The sequence below is a fragment of the Pinus tabuliformis genome, chromosome 8, assembly GCF_031772625.1.
Source record: "Pinus tabuliformis cultivar Carrire ecotype Pingquan chromosome 8, CPIR1, whole genome shotgun sequence".
Classification (NCBI taxonomy): domain Eukaryota; kingdom Viridiplantae; phylum Streptophyta; class Pinopsida; order Pinales; family Pinaceae; genus Pinus; species Pinus tabuliformis.
The window spans coordinates 524,950,011-524,967,542 of record NC_142294.1 but is presented as its reverse complement, the minus strand read 5'-3'; positions in this window follow the sequence as shown (position 1 = coordinate 524,967,542).

Below are 17,532 nucleotides of genomic sequence, written 5' to 3'. Positions count from 1 at the left end.
ATTGGTGTGCTAGCCAAGAACCTGTATGCACTTGAGGTACAAGATGCATGCAAAGCCTTGAGGAGAAAGGCAAAGGTTAGATACTTGGTGGTTGAGAGGGAGAGTAAATTACCTCTCAACATGCAACGCCAGAAGAAGTCTCAGACGATTGTGGAGGAGCCACGATTGGTGCAGCAACTCAGGAGGTTGTGGAGCAGCCACAATAGGGGAAGCTGAGAGGAGATCGAGTAGAGACATCTACTGATGCAGAGACCTCCAGCAGGGGGGAACTTCGAGCCAGGTGGGCTGAGGGATCACATGCAGCCATACCTTTAGGTAGGAGGGGGCGATGTAGAGTGATTGTCCCAAGGAGGAGGGGCAGGATCCTTGAGATACCCAACCTCTTGGATGAGACTTTGCTATAGGAGCCCCAATGTGGAGTAGCAGGAACTGACTGATTGGGTAGAGACAGATGCGGATGGAGCGACAGTGCAGGGAATCCCATGACAATGCATAGCTAGCAGGCTGCAGCAATGCAAGAGGCACAATTGTTTTGCACATTGCTAGGTGGCACAGATATGTGTGCAATGGTGGGAGATGCATGGAGATGTTGCAGTAGCGCAGATGTCAGAGAGGGAGCACTTGTCAGCAACTGGTAGAGCTTCAGCATCATAGTATGTTCCTAGCCCAATAGAGTGGTCAGTTGGGAGTGTTTTTGTTCTAAGTGTTGTTGGAGCAAGTGGACGGGGTAGATGTGTTGAATGCAGAACATTCCAGAGTTACAGGATCGAGTTCGAGAGGAAGCCTTTCTTGTTGAGAGGGAGTGTTGAAAATGTGCAACAAGAAATGTTAAATTTAGAATGTGCTAAAAATAGGACTCCTAAAAATAGCATGTCTAAAAATAGCAGTTTGGCTAGTAAGGTCATTGGCCACCTTGGGTGAGAGGTGAAACTGCTAAAAATAGAAAGTTCTAAAAATAGCATTTCTGAGTCCCTTCCTATTTATAGCAGTCCCTGGTCTATCTATAGGAAGTAAAAACGAATTTGTTGTTAACAGCCATTTAAAATATTAATTAATAAATCTCCATGAGTTAATTAGTTAAGGAAAAACAAACATGAAGTCTATGTGAGGACATGCAACAGTTTATCTATTAATTGGTGAATTTATCCATCAGTTAAAGAGATAAGGATGAGTTGTAATTAGTTGGCTCAGTTAACTGAGTCAAGTCCAGTTAGACAAATTTAACAAGTTGTTAAATTAATGAGATTCAGTTTGTTAATGCTTGCATGCATGTAATAACTGGTATTTTCAGATAACTGAATATTATAGCTTAAATAACTCATGCATGTCAGTTCAGACAAAGACCCAGTTGAGATCAGAGAAGGGACGGTGTACTATCAGTCGGATGAATATTTTTCCTATAAAGGAAGTTCATCCATGATGAGGATTTATCTCCTTTAGGTTTATGCAGTTATTTCAAAGGTCGGTGTTGTGTGTGAGGTGAGAATCACACAAGTTGCAGCTGGAGGACCCAGGAAAAACTGTGCATAGAAATAGGAGGCTTGGAGGGCAGAGGAGAAGGTTTTTGAGAAGCTTTTGACTGTCTATGAGCAGCAGAGGGATTGTACTAAGAGCTGGATAGCTTCCGAGCTAAAGCTTTGTGTAATCCAGACTTTATTTCCACTTGTATGATAATACAGAGATGGGGTTTTAGGTAGGTGTTTTCCCCGGGTAAATTATTTCCACTTGTATGATAATATAGAGATGGGGTTTTAGGTAGGTGTTTTCCCCAGGTAAATTCTTTTGTGTTATGTGTGATTGATTCCTTCTTATTAGTTATATGTGTTCTTATTGAGGTTGCTCATGGTTGATTAAGCTTTTGCTAAATTGTTTGTAGAAGTAGATCAAGTGTTTTGCTTTAGTACATTGCATTACCAAGTTGATCTACAGGTGGGAAATTTCTACATGGTATCGGAGCTAGCTGATTTGTAGAAAAAGTTCTACATGGTATGAGAGATAGCTGATTTATAGAAAAATTCTACAAAATTCTATAGTTACCACTTTGAACTACACAGTCTTCCCCTCTTTGTGGTTATGTGGTACTAGTTACCATATTACAATGCTTCTTATCTTCCCATTTACCCACTAGTTCATGTCACACAATAGTCCATAGTCTCATGGTCTGCTACGCCAGTTATCTTACGATACATAGGGGGTGATGATTGTTCTAGACCAACTCCACTACCTCCAGGTTGTACCATGTCTGCTGCTCCCACATCTTTTCCTTCAAATAAATGGACCATGTCATTGAGTGCCTCACCATTGCAGCACGATGATCATCTCTTCTTCTATTGGTCAAAAAAAATTCCCTTCGATCATGACTTCCTTAGCCATTACACATTGGTATACACTCATTCTCCCCATCCATTCAATCCACTGTTATGGTCTTTTGTGCCTTGTACTCTAAAAAAACATGTTTTAATTTTAATTCTTTTCACTGAGATTCTTTTTTTTTTACTAAAATAGTAAACAATGTTGAGTAAAAAACATATCTTAAAAATTATTTTCAAATGGATAGCTCTTCTTCTCCATCCCCCCAATCTGAGATGAGGCCACCTCCAAATAAAATGCCTAAGCCAACTACCATCAATGTGAGAAACCCTTGTTGCAATATGTGAATAAGGTCACCCAAAACAAGAAGAAAAACAATAGTAGTTCACATGGTGGTTATGCAAGATTTGAAATCATGTATTTAATGTCAACTACACTTGAGTTTATCATCATTTATTGGCTATTACACAGGATGAAGTACAAATATGCACTTGCTCATTGGAGAAAAGAGTTGAAACGACAAAACTTCACATATTGTCACAAGTGGGACTATTGTTGAAGAGATAGAGGAGGACGTGTCTACCATTTTTGAAAAACCAAGAGTTCTTGGTTCAATGGAGTCCTCTCAAGGAGTAGTCAATGACAATAATGAACTTAATCAATTCACAGTTCTTGTAACACTAGGTCAAGTAGGAAAGATGTTTTCATAAAGATGTTCAATACACAATGCTAGGATGAGGCAGATGATGCAGTGGTTGAATTTTTCTTTGCTAATGGAATATCATTTAATGTCACCCATTATCCTCTCTACAAAGAGATGATGAGGAAATTCATTGTTGTTGGCCCATCATTTCAACCCCCTAGTTATAAAAAAATGAGAACAATCTTGTTAGTTAGATAGAGGGGTCTCAAAGATGCCATGGTTGATGGAAGGCCTTAGGAAATCATGGGTTCTTTATGGATGTTCAATCGTTATGGATGGTTGGACAAAGATTCAACAAAGGCTTTTGTTGAACATCATTGTCACCTCTCCAAGTGGGCCCTATTTCTTAAGGGCAACTAATTGTACTGGAAAGATGAAGGATGCAACTTTCCAATTTGAGGTATTGAAGAGATTGGTCCTACAAACGTAGTTCAAGTTATCATAGATGTTGAACCAATTTGTAGACCTGTGAAGGTAATGATTCAAAGCAAGTATAAGCACCTATTTTGGACTCCTTGTTGCATGCATGATTTGAATAATGCACTCAAAGGCATTGGAAAATTTTTATGGATCACTCACATAATTTTGGATGCAAGAGAGGCACAAATGTTCATTTGCAACCACCATGCCTCTCTAGATATTTTGTTAATTTTAGGTAACAATGGTATGTTCTATGCTTAAAACCAATTTACTTCAATTTATTTATTAGCCCAATATTAATATCCACTTTAGCAATCACATCAACATGATAGTAAAATGCAGATAGAACATAAACATAAGCAATAGAAGACAAGCCAATACAAGAGGACACAAGATGTGGCGCCAACAGGGGCAAACCCCAATGTGGGGAAACCCTTGATCAATTCTTCTTATATTCTTCAATAGTTCAACAGAAAGAGATAGTACAAATTACAAATCTGATAATTTATGACAGCAGCAAGAAGCCCTAACCAGAAAATTCAATGTTGGTCAAACAGGGCAGAATTCTTCCTCTAAACAGCTCAGTCAAACCTAGTCAACTTCAGTCTCCAACAACAAGCCCAATCAACCCAAAACAGTTCAAAAAAAGTCCAGTCAAAAGTTGGTCAACGAAAGTCAAACTACGTCCAGCCCTAGGGCAGTTAACATTGGTCAAATGAGTGGTTACATCACATCAATTTCAATGCCCAGATCTACGGCTTGATAGGAAGAAGATACATCACCCAATCTGCAATCAAAACAGGTCAACGCTAGAGGTCAACGCAGTCAAATAGAAATCTTGTAGTTTGGTCAACGTTGGTCAAGCAGTGAAACAGAAAATCATCCTCCTTCCTTTGCACATGTGCAAGGCAGCGGCCCAGATTTGTGTACCCAATCAGATGAGGAGAGAGAGATGTGAGAAGATGAGATGATGATAAAATGACTTGAGGTCTCCTCCTTTTATATGCAACGTTGAGGATGAGCTGGGGGTTTGAATGCCTGTTTTGCTTGCTGGTCGACCTTGACAATTTGTCCATAATATAAATAAATTCATTTCTTCATTTGTACATGTCAAAATTGGATGGTATTTAGATCAATCCTACACCTATCGGAGAGAGGAATCCAAGAAAAATATCAGTTGTCATAAATAAGATGACCCATCTGGAGTTTGACCCTAGTTTCCAATTTTAACACTCCCTCTCAACTAGGGAGAACTCCATCTTCTAGTCGGTACTATCTCTACCATCAATGCACTACTCTACTCTACTCTGCTGAACTATGAAGAAGAAGAAGTGATCAAGAATGTATCATACCATTCTCTACTGACCCGAAGTCAGTCCCAGATAAAAGAGAGTGTCTCATACCACTCTTACTGACCCGAAGTCAGTTCCAATCAAAAGAGAGTGTCTCATACCACTCTCACTGACCCGAAGTCAGTTCCAATTGATCCCAAATCAATATCGGTCATCTTAGCATAGGGAGTACGGCAGTACATGATGCATCCATTGGTAGTATTAGGATCCCTATCCTCGTTTCCCTACTCATTGGCCAAATGAGTGGTACTTCCCATAAGTCCCAGACTGCATGGGTAGGATGTCTCAGTAGGAGAAGGATGAACCACTCATCCTACCTCCATGTCGCCATAGGATATCACAGGGGAATGCTGAACCACTCACCCTGTACACAACAAACCACCAGGGGAAGGTTCAACCACTCACCCTATGGTTGCTCATCACTCCAAGAAGTACCCCAAGCCCCCTAGAGCTCCCAGAGCTCAATCTCCATATCATCTGTCCACAACTTCTGGTCGTTCTCGGAAAGTCAAGAAATTGACCTTCCCTAGGGGTTTTGTCAGAATATCAATGACCTACTCATCATTCCCAATGTGATGGAGTCTTATTGCTCCTCGTTGTACCATATCTTGGATAAAGTGGTACATGATATCTATATGCTTGGAGCGATCATGAAACACGAGATTCGCTGATAATCGGATCCCATTCTGGTTGTTGCAGAGGATCACGGTGGTATCCAGCACATGTCCAAATAGCTCATTGAAGAGCTTCCTCAACCAGACATCTTCAAGGCAACCGATTTCGGCCTCGGCGATGCTCAAGGCAACCGATTTCTGCTTCCTTCTCATCCAAGATATTGAAGCAGAACAAAAAGAAAAACAACACCCATAAGTGATCTTGCAGTCCACCACACTACCAGCTAAATCAACATCAAAATAACCATGCAACCTCACATCTCCGACAGTGTATCTCAGTCCATGAGTGATTGTGCCCCGAAGATATCTCAAAATATTCTTGGCACCAATCCAATGTATATGATGAGCCTCAACCATATATTGGGCAACGTGTTAACTGCAAAACATATGTCCGGACATGAGTTCACCAAGAACATCAGTGCTCCTATGAGTTGACGATACTCAGAAGCATTTCCCAATTCAAGTCCAGCAGCACTACCACATAACTTCTTGAAGTTAAGTTCCATCGAGGTAGTCACAGGCTTGCAGTCCACCATCCCAAATCTTTCCAATATCTTCGCAACATATTCTCCTTGAGATAGGAAAATTTCTCCTGGATTTTGCCAGACCTCCAACCCTAGGAAGTAGTGCATCAGTCCTAAGTCCTTCATCTCAAATTCAAAAGCCAACTCCCTCTTACATTTGTGAATGAGAGGGTCTGCACTTGTTAGAAAGAGGTCGTCCACATAAAGTACCAGTGTGAGAGGTTTATCATTTTCAACCTTAAAGTAAAGGTTCGGATCGGCTTCACTTCTGGTGAATCTCAGCTTCATCAGATAGCTATCAATCCTCTCATACCAAGACCGAGGTGCTTGCTTCAAGGCATACAGAGCTTTCTTCAAGCTGCATACATGAGATTCCCGGTCATGAACCTCAAACCCCTCGGGTTGTTCCACATAGACTTTCTCTTTGATCGAACCATGCAAGAAAGCGGTCTTGACAACCATTTGATGTAGGTTCCATCCTTGCGAGGAAACAATGGTTATGATTGAGCGAATGGTGGTGTATTGGGAAATAGGTGCAAATATCTCATCGTAATCTACACCTTCCTTTTGAGAGAAGCCTCGAGCAACAAAGTGAGCCTTGAACTTTTCTGCGCTTCCATGAACTCCATGCTTGATTTTGTAGAACCACTTAGAGGTGACAACTTATTTGTCTTGGGGTCTAGGGACCACATCCCAGACATCATTCTTCATAATTGACTCGTATTCTTCATTTGTAGCATCCTTCCATACTTGTTGCTCCATGGCTTCTTCAAATGATGAAGGCTCATTTTGAATGGTAGTGCTCATGACGGTTAAGTATCCTTGATACCTGTTCAACTTCTTTCTCTTATAGAAAGTCCTCATTGATGCAATATGTCACTCGGCATCTTCCAGAGTCTCCCTAAGCCACGAGGGTCTCATCTTAGAGGAGGAGAGCTCTGGAGGAGGAGGCTCAATAGGATCCATAGGTTCATTAACATCTGGCATTGTTTCATCTTCTATTACACCCTATTTTTCGATATCAGCTTCGTTGTCCTTCCTTGGGATAGGAAAGTTGTTGATCTTACTAAAGGCCATAGCTTCGTCAAAGGTGGCATCTTGACTTATCTCAACTTCCCTTTGACCAGCCACATAAATTTTATAACCCTTAGGATTTTCACTGTAGCCCACAAAGATTCCATTCTTCCCTAATGCACCCAATTTGCTTCTTTTCTCTTTCGACACATGAAAATATACGAGACTTCCAAAAATTCTAAAATGAGAGACATCGGGTTTCTTACCAGTGAAGATTCCTTTAGGATTCTTGGAGTCCAATGCTTGATGAGGGTGTCGGTTTTGAACATACACAGCAATATTTGCAGCTTTGGCCCATAGAAACTTCATAAGCCCTTGGTCATGAAGCATGGCACGAACAACTTCTACAATAGTACGATTCTTCCTTTCAACCACACCATTCTACTCAGGAGTGTATGGTGTTGTAGTCTCCCTCTTAATGCCAGCTTCTCTGCAATAATCATGGAATTCATTTGATTCATACTCAGTCCCATTATCAGTCCTCAATATCTTGATTTTCTTCTCCGACTGATTTTCGATCATTGCTTTGAAGTGACAGAACCAGATGAAAACTTCTTCCTTCTTTTTCAAGAAGTAGATCCAAGTCTTGCGAGAATAGTCATCTGTAAAGGTGAGATAATATAAGTTTCATCCCAAAGAGTTTACAGGCATCATACTAGATATGTCGGAGTGGATCAAATGCAATCTATCTGTGGCCTTGCTATTACTTGAGGGGAATGGTCCCCTTGTAAGTTTTCCTTCGGCACATCCCGAACATACACCTTCATGCTCTACTTTGAATTTGGGCATACCTGTCACCATCTGTCTCACATCGGGTAGAGCCTTATAATGAAGATGGGAAAACCTCGGGTGCCATCATTATGATTGTAGAGATGTGTCGCAAGACATGGCTCCCAATGGATTTCCTTCAACTTGATACAAAGTGTCAACCCTGAACCCAAGAGTAAAAGCATCTTTAAAAATTATTTTCCAAACACGTACCTTTCCATCGATCAATGCCACCTTGTACCCTGTCTTCCATTACAAAATGGACACCAAGTTCTTCTTGAGATCAGGTACATATAGAACTTCTTGTAAATGAATCGTGTTACCTTGATTCAACTGAAGGGTAACATTCCCTACTCCCTTCACGAGATAGGTGGTATCATCTCCAAGGATAATTTCCAATTTTGTCTCCTTCTATATCAGATTAGAGAGAGCTTCCTTGTATCCGGTGAAGTGCCTTGAGGCACCACTATCAATTAGCCAATTCCCCAAAGTGTCCAGTGGAGAAGTAGTGGAGAGGGCCGATATAAGATAGTATTCATTTTGCTTATTGTTAACAACATTTGATTCTTCATACTTGGAGTTCCTTGCTTTCTTGGAGGGTTGACCATTTCCTTGATGTTTCGCATTCCTTTTTCCTTTGCCATTGTACCTGCCATTCCTTTGATTTTTGTGGTTGAAGTTGCCCCTAGAATGATTGTGATCATCATCATGTGATGTGTCTCTTCTATTTGGACACTCCCTTGCATAGTGGCCAAACTTATTGCAAACAAAGCACCTTCCCTTCCTTCCACCCTTAGATTCAGGCTTTCCATTGAAATGACCTTTAGACCCTGCATTATTTCTCCTTTTGATATGAGCAGAGAAAGCAGTGGGGTTGCTTCTATTATAAGGCATTTCTTGCTCCATCGTTCTTATTTCTTCTTGAATGCATCTCGACATGAATTCTTCAAGCCCTAGAAGTCGATCATTATTGAGAATAGTGGTTCTAAATATATACCACTCGGGTGGGATTCCTCCAAGGGTAGTGATAGTAAGTTCCTTGTCAGGAATGACCTCTTCAATCGAAAGTAGATCATTCTTGATCTTAGTGATCCTTAAGAAGTAGAATCGAATATTCTCATCCTTTCCCTTCTTAATATCCTTCAACTAATTTTTGAGAAATAAAATTTGATTAGCATCACTAACCTTGAACATGATGACCAACTTGTCATAGATTTCCTTAGATGTGTTCAAATCGGAGATGTAGGCCACCAGACACTTGTCAATGGAATCTTTGATAATCTTCTTCGCTTTGACTTCAACTTTATTATACTTGGTGGTGGGCCCCAGTAGTGTAGCAATAATGCTACAACTCCTGGAACTCCCTTCTTTAATTTTATCAACCCGGTAGTTCGTAACAAACTTGGAAGCGACGGTGCTGTATGCACAAGTACTAGCTCTTGCCGCAGCTGTCACTTGGTCAGCTGGCACAAGTCCGCTAGGGGCTCAGGCCAACTTCTATGAGCTCTTAGAAGAAGCTTTTTAACTGATGGACGAAAGCTAACTCAAAAGAAGCTAATCTACTTGCGGAAAGGAACTGAAAGCCAAAAACAAATGCAAACCCTAGCAAACCCTAATTCTACTAGCTAGTCCTACTGACGCAAAGGAGAGCATGCAAACTACTGAAAGAGATGCCATTACTTCTAAAAAGATAAAATGCATGTGTCTAAGTTATCACTATCTGAAGAAAACATCTTTTTGTATTTTTGTTTAAGTTATTAGAATTATCATGCATGTGCTTTTAACTGGCTTTTCACTGTGCAGGGGTGGATCAAGGAGGAGAAATGCTTGGAAAAGGTTGGGAAGACTCGGAGAGGGTCTAAGGGATCCCTATCATCCTTTCAGAGAGTTTCACAAAGTCAGGATGCCATGCAACCGTGTTTATGAACTTCTACAGGAAGTCTGCAGGGGTTTCTACAGGAAGTTTTGTAATTCTTCTACAGGATGTTTCGTGATTGGGTTTTTGACTGATAGGTGAGTGGGAGAGAATGCATGAATGGGTAGGGAGGTAGGGTAGGGGCCTGGAATGACCCAATGACTGAGGGATGAGGTGATGAGAGGGTGTGGAAGTCTAGCTTGCATCAAAGAAGGTTTAGGCAATGGAAAGGCAAGAAGGTAGGGTTACGTGGCAAAAGAGCATATGGGAGATGAGGAAACAGACTTGGTGATGGAGGAGCTGATCTGGACGAGGCTCAGATGAACGAGGAGGTGATGAAGGTGCCCTGCATAGTGTTTACATGATCAAACCAACTACGTCTTGCATACAATCAAAATATTAGATGATCTATCTAACAGTTTAATGAGATCAGTGAACAGCAACCTTATTCATGACAAGAATCAAGTACAGCATGTGAACAAAACATTATCAAAGAGATATAAATGCATGACTAACTCCTACCAATCCATACTAAACATAAAAAGCTACTTCAACCATCAAAAGCAACCTAAGTAACAAAGCACGAATTAAATCTAAAGAGCAGACTTTATTTTAAGAATGCAGCGAACACACATAAAGATAAACAAGGGAGGTACTGGGCGCTTGAGATGGGCCCAACCCCAAGAGCTACAGCCTCCCAAGAGAGATTTAGAGCTGGTGCAAATCTGGATTCATCTTTATTAATCAAGAATGAAGAGTTACATCAAAATTGTCCACAAGGAGAGCTTGAGAATGAGCTGAAAGCAAAGCTAATTTATTGCCTACAAATCGAATTACAAAATGACTACCACAAGGCTATGAAATGACTAACTACTAGCTACTATCTACTGGCTAACTAGCTAACATCCACTGGCTACACTGGCTAACCAAAATGAGGCCCTAAGCCTTCTTATTTATACAAATTGAGGACCCAACAGTCCTCCTAAACTTTAGGGACTCGGCTGCCCAAAACTTGGAGTTAACAGCAGTCCTACTTGACTTGCTTGGCTGCCCTTGTGCTGATTGATTCGGTGGCCCTTGAACTCTGAGCTGATGGTGGAGAATTCGAGGTAAGGGCCCATAAATGAAGGGGACACCTTCCTACAAATCCTCTCCCTTGTTCTCCCACGAATTTGGCTACCAAGTGCTCATTAAGACCTTCAATTTGTCTCCAAATTGACCAAAAAGGCTACACAAAGCACCCATTAGACTTGTTGGCATAATGACTAACCAAATTCACTCTATTAACATAAATATAATCAAAAACATGCAATAAACTAATGAGAATGGTGAATTAAGTCAAATTAGGAGGTTGAATGAGCCCAAATAATTGTCCATTTTTGGGGCTCATCATCACCCCCCTACTGAAAGTGTTGCTCATCCTCTGAGAAACCAATCTCTCTCCTCGTCTTTGATGGCCCTGGTGGCTTTTTTGGCTAACATCTCGGCTGATTTCTCCTTTGGCTTCCCTCTTTTCAAACTTCCTGTAGAGACAGTTCGCTGGCTTCCTGTAGAAACAGTCTGCTAACAGTTCTCTGTCTTCCTGTAGAAACAGTGGGCACTGTCTCAGCCTGCTTGGCTGAGGGTGCTTTCTTCTTGAACTGTGCAGCCTGAAAGCTGACGAATCCAACACAAATGGCAAGTCTAATGTATTATAAAAGCACACAAGTACAATGAACTGCTTGAGAATAGATATTACATGCCAAAGCTGGATGGGAAAAAGTGTTTCCAGGCCTTTAACTGGTTTCTCTGCCTCAACAAGACAGAAAGAAGTTCTAATCTGAACAGACACCTCTATGAACTCTACACCGCCTAACAGAAGAAGGTGAGAAACATAAAAAACCTTGCTTTTTCTTGACTAGTGGGCTCAAATTTCCTGAATTCTGTGAAAATTGCTCAAGTGAAATGGTTGCCCTGCACTTTGGTAAAGGAGTATCAGATTGAAGAACCCTTACAAGAATTGATATAACATCAGCTCCAGCAGCTTTGAGTTGTAAATCGGGGTCTGTGGATACTGTAAACCGACATAATACTCCTGCAGTTTGGTCTTGAAAAAGTTGTGTATCAACAATATTTGAAACGCAGTCTTTGCTCAGAGGCATTTTTTCTTTTCTTAAAATTAGATTTTGACAAGCTTTCTGTTCATTTCCCTTTCGTTTCCTTTGAACGCTCTCTGTCAAAGCGCTCGAACTTGGCTTGTTTCAAGGTATCCTTGCAGCATCCACGTTGACTTTTTTCTTAACATCTGTCATCAGCCTGATCTTTCATGGCATGTTTTGCACCATCTCTGTGGAAATCCTTCACAGGTACTTTGGATGCTTCTTTATGCTTGTATTGTCTTTTCTAGCGGGTTCATCCTTTTGTGCTGATACTTCAAAGAGACTTTTATGAAGAACTGAAAGAATAGAACCACCAGATACTTGATATGACATTATAATCTTCCTGAATAATAGATAAAGTACTCAAATCAGGGAGGCTCTCTGCTTTAATCAAATCCATCTGACTTTTACTGCTTTCAAGTGATGAGGAAGAAGGCTGAATGCCTAAGTCAGTGTAAACTGCAGCTTTTTGTGGTTAGAAAGAAAGTCAAAATTCACTTTAACACCGGATCTCAATTTCTTCTTTTCTTCAACAGTCAAATAAGTATCGGCCCTTGTTTCACAGAAACTTCTTCCTCAACCTTTGCACCAGTCATAGCCATCACATTTTTGTTTGCAAAATCAACGGCTCTAGCTTCTCTTGCTTCTGTTCCAGATGAACTTTCCATTGCTATTGAACAAAACTTTGCAGATGGATCTGCATTTACTGGTCTGGCAATCTTCCGTTGTATATGCTCCATAGCCCCCTCATTTGTGTGTTTTTGCAAACTGTAGTTCTGCAATGGCATCAGAGCTTTCTGTAGCAATCTTGATGGCGGCTGCTCTTGTGCTAATAAAAATTACCAACAAAATCCACACTTCCAGTTGTGTGCAAGTTGACTAACAGTTGAGCGCTCATTGATGTCTGCGTGATTTGTGGTGACCTGGCGAAAACATGTGCGCTGGCTTTTTAGAACTGCAGTGATGTTATGAACTGCATGTCTTCATCTATCTGTCAATCATCTGATGTCCTGTGCACTGGAGTTCAACAGATCTACCACTAATTGTGTTTTTCAAATTTTTCATGAATAACCATACACGTATGCTGCGTGATTTTTCCGTGAGTGCTAGAGAACTGGATGTCTTGCTACATTCATGGCTTAATTTCACCATTCCATTCGTTCATGCAATGCTTAGACTAGATTCATGCAATAGATGAACAAGTTTTAGTCACGTACCTGAAGTCAAACGGCTGCTTGTGAAGCTTTTTGCTGCTGCATGCTCTGATTCTGCTGCTGCATGCTTGGATCCTTTGATTGCATGAGGGCTTGGCTGATGATTTTTGATTGCTTTTCCTTGTGCAGGTGTCCTCTGGCCCGATCTGAGCTGCATGCAATTGTTTCCACGTTCAGATCTGCACCTTCAAGTTGCTGCTGCTGTAATGTCACAGAACCAGAACTTGTTTTCGCCATTTCTCCCAAACGGTAAAGCGGATTGATCTGAAACTTGCTGAGCATGATTCTATCATCATGATGCATCTCTCATAGCAAAATCGTGATCAATGGATGCACGGATTTCGAGAAAAATGGAAAATGGCTGAAGATTTCAGAGATCGATTTCTCGGAAACCGTGCATCGGAATCGGCTGAAACTGCTGGGGTGGGCTACTATCACCCATGTGCACCTCCCCATGAAACAGGCTTTAAAATGGATGCACGGATATGGAGAAAACGCAAAAATGGCTGATGGTGATGGAGGCTAATTCCTTGGGAACCGTGCACCGGAATTGGCTGAAACTGCTCAAGCATGTTGCCATCACCCTTGTACAATTCCTCATAAAACGGTTTGTCAAATGGATGCATGGTTTTCAAATTATGGCAAAAACAAATTTTGTTCCATGTGTTGTTTTCTTCAAGGCATTTTGCAAGTGTTTGCATGGAAGGGAAAAATGAGCTTGGGTTGTGATGCAGGTACGGAGATGATGGAGGAGGAGTTGGAAGATTGCATGAGGGCTTCTGAACCCTTGAGGAAGCTACCATGTTCGCCAAACCACTTTTTGAAATCCATGTCTAGTTTCCCACAATTTCTACAGGAAGTTCCTGTAGAAGCACAATGAGGTGGAAAAAATGATGGAGAAAGGCAAGGGATGGACACACAAGTGCTTGTAGGCCTAATCAACAGATTCCCACCATTAGATTCACTTTTGAAATTGGATTTGGCTCATCCAAAGGTTCTACAGGATGTTTCCTGTAGAAATACAGAGCTTCCTGTAGAAGGCACAAAAAAGATTCCTTTGATCTTGATTTGAGTGCTCCTCCTGTCATGAAACGTCCTTCTTGCAACCTGCAATTAGCCAATGGAAATTAGTTTCATTTTTTTTTTTTCTTTTTCTCTTTTTTTTTTTTTTTTTTTTTGAAAGACAACTAAGGCGCCTCATGGAGGTTTTCACCCTAATTGCCTGCCCTGGGGGCCTCCAAGGGAGGTTTTCACCCAGAGATCTTATTCTCTTTTCTCTTTTTTTCCAACCCATTGACTGCCTCATGGAGGTTTTCAATCAATGAGCCAATCTAAGGCGCCTCCGAGGAGGTTTTCACCTTAGATTTCTATTTTCCTCTTTTTTCATTTTTTTTTTCTTTTTCTTTTTTCTCTTTTTTTTTTTTTTTTTTTTTTTTTTTTTTTTTTTCTTCTACCCTACCCTACTTGAAAAACAAAATCATTTTCAAGTATAAGAATACTTCCAATGGAGCCATGTGCACATCGAGATTAGAGAAAAAATGATGTGAAGGCTCGAAATGCATGCTTGGACAACTATCCGGACTTTAGAGACCAATTGATCTGACTTTGAAGGGATCAAACATAACTGAGGAAGAAAGTACCGCTGCAACTTAGTGACCTTCTGAAACCATATCTCAATATAGCTTTGATATCCTTGGTCGTCTTGCTGATTTGGATCATTCTTCATGTCACCTTCTATCATGACCTTCTGATCTTCCTCTTTTTGTTGATCTTTCTCTTGAGTACATGGAGGATTTGATGATAACCATGAGGGAACTCTCTCGATCTCTGATTTAGATCTCTTCTCTTCATCAAGTGCAGCCCATGGTTCTTTGATCTCCTCTTTGGAACCTTCTTTTTCCTTTGGTCCTTCAATGTTGTCAATAGATTCTCTCTTTTGCAACACTCTTCCTGAGCTTTGGTGAACATCATTGAGCTCAAAAGGAGTCATTTGCACATGTTGTGCCTCAGCTTTGCAATTGGGTTGAGCTACTCCATTGTATGGCTTTGGAAATGGTACGGGTAGTTGAGTGGAGGTGTGAAATTGAGATGGAGATGGATGGCATTGTGGTTGGGTAGGCATTTGGGGTTGCCTTGGTGGAGGAGGAGGCGATGGTTGTGGATGAGCAGGTGGTGGAGGAAAATGAGCGGGATGAGAGTTGTACTGGGGCCTCCACTCCTGATAAGGTGCATTCCACTGAGGCTGTGGCTGAGCATAAGAGTGAAATGAATGAGCAACTGGTAGGGCTTAATATGGATCTGTGAAGGAACAAGGAGGATATGACCAAGGAGGAGGAGCAGGGGGACCCCAAGAAGGCATGAAAGTGGCTTGATAAGGGTCATAATAGGTCTCGGGTGTCCCTTGCAGTTCCTGTTGGTAAGATCTAGGTCCATGCGGCCAACTTTGGTTCATGTAATAGAGTGATTCAGTGGCTCCTTTAGCTCTCTGATATGCAGCTTTGAATCTGGGTAAGGAAGGGCACTGATCTGTAGGATGGTATTCTTTACAGACAAAACACACTTCTATGGAGTACAATGGACATTCGTTCCTAGGATGCTTTCTAGTGCACCTAGGACAAAAAATGACCAAAGCCCTCTTGGCTTCCTCTTGCTTCTGTTGGATCCGCAAGGTATCCAGTTGCATGGCAAGAAACTACCTCATATCACTCTTGAAATCTTTGATCTGATTTTCAAATTCATCTTTGGACAAGATGTTGCTCCCAACATTTCTACTTGTAGCCATTTGCTCCAGAGGAATGTTTTCTTCTTCTTCTCCCCTAGAGGTTCTTCAGATATGTCTTGATGTCCACCCAAGGGTTTTTTAATCACAGCCATCGAAGAAGAGAGAGAAGGTTGGCTGTGTGAAGCAGTGGGGGTGTTGTGCAATCATTTTTCTAACTTATCTCTACTCCTACAAGGCATGAAAAGAAATCTTTTGGTTGATTTTTGTATTTTTCTTCTTGTACCTGCAAAACTATAATAGATTGAACTGCAACTAACTATCTTGCTAAAATGAAAATGCGGAATTGAAATGAAAGCAGGAAAGGACTAATCTATTTTGCTCAAATGAAATTGCAGGAATGAAATGCTAGTCTACGCTTGCGGAATTGAAATGCTAATCTACGCTTGCAGAAATGAAATTGCGGAATTGAAATGCTAATCTATGAAAGCGGGAAATACTAATCTACTTTTGCATAAACGAAATTGCATATTGGAAATGAGATAAACTACTTAGTAGAAGATTGTAGTGGAAAATAGAAGAAAAGCGACAATCACCAATACTCTGACGCTTCCCCGACAACGACGCCAAAAAGATGGTGGGCCCCAGTATTGTAGCAATAATGCTACAACTCCTGGAACTCCCTTCTTTAATTTTATCAACCCGGTAGTTCGTAACAAACTTGGAAGCGACGATGTTGTATGCACAAGTACTAGCTCTTACCGCAGCTGTCACTTGGTCAGCTGGCACAAGTCCGCTAGGGGCTCAAGCCAACTTCTATGAGCTCTTAGAAGAAGCTTTTTAACTGATGGACGAAAGCTAACTCAAAGGAAGCTAATCTACTTGCGGAAAGAAACTGAAAGCCAAAAACAAACGCAAACCCTAGCAAACCCTAATTCTACTAGCTAGTCCTACTGACGCAAAAGAGAGCATGCAAACTACTGAAAGAGATGCCATCACTTCTAAAAAGGTAAAATGCATGTGTCTAAGTTATCACTATCTGAAGAAAACATATTTTTGTATTTTTGTTTAAGTTATTAGAATTATCATGCATGTGCTTTTAACTGGCTTTTCACTGTGCAGGGGTGGATCAAGGAGGAGAAATGCTTGGAAAAGGTTGGGAAGACTCGGAGAGGGTCTAAGGGATCCCTATCATCCTTTCAGAGAGTTTCACAAAGTCAGGATGCCATGCAACCATGTTTATGAACTTCTACAGGAAGTCTGCAGGGGTTTCTACAGGAAGTTCTGTAATTCTTCTACAGGATGTTTCGTGATTGAGTTTTTGACTGATAGGTGAGTGGGAGAGAATGCATGAATGGGTAGGGAGGTAGGGTAGGGGCCTGGAATGACCCAATGACTGAGGGATGAGGTGATGAGAGGGTGTGGAAGTCTAGCTTGCATCAAAGAAGGTTTAGGCAATGGAAAGGCAAGAAGGTAGGGTTACGTGGCAAAAGAGCATATGGGAGATGAGGAAACAGACTTGGTGATAGAGGAGCTGATCTGGACGAGGCTCAGATGAATGAGGAGGTGATGAAGGTGCCCTGCATAGTGTTTACCTGATCAAACCAACTACGTCTTGCATACAATCAAAATATTAGATGATCTATCTAACAGTTTAATGAGATTAGTGAACAGCAACCTTATTCATGACAAGAATCACGTACAGCATGTGAACAAAACAT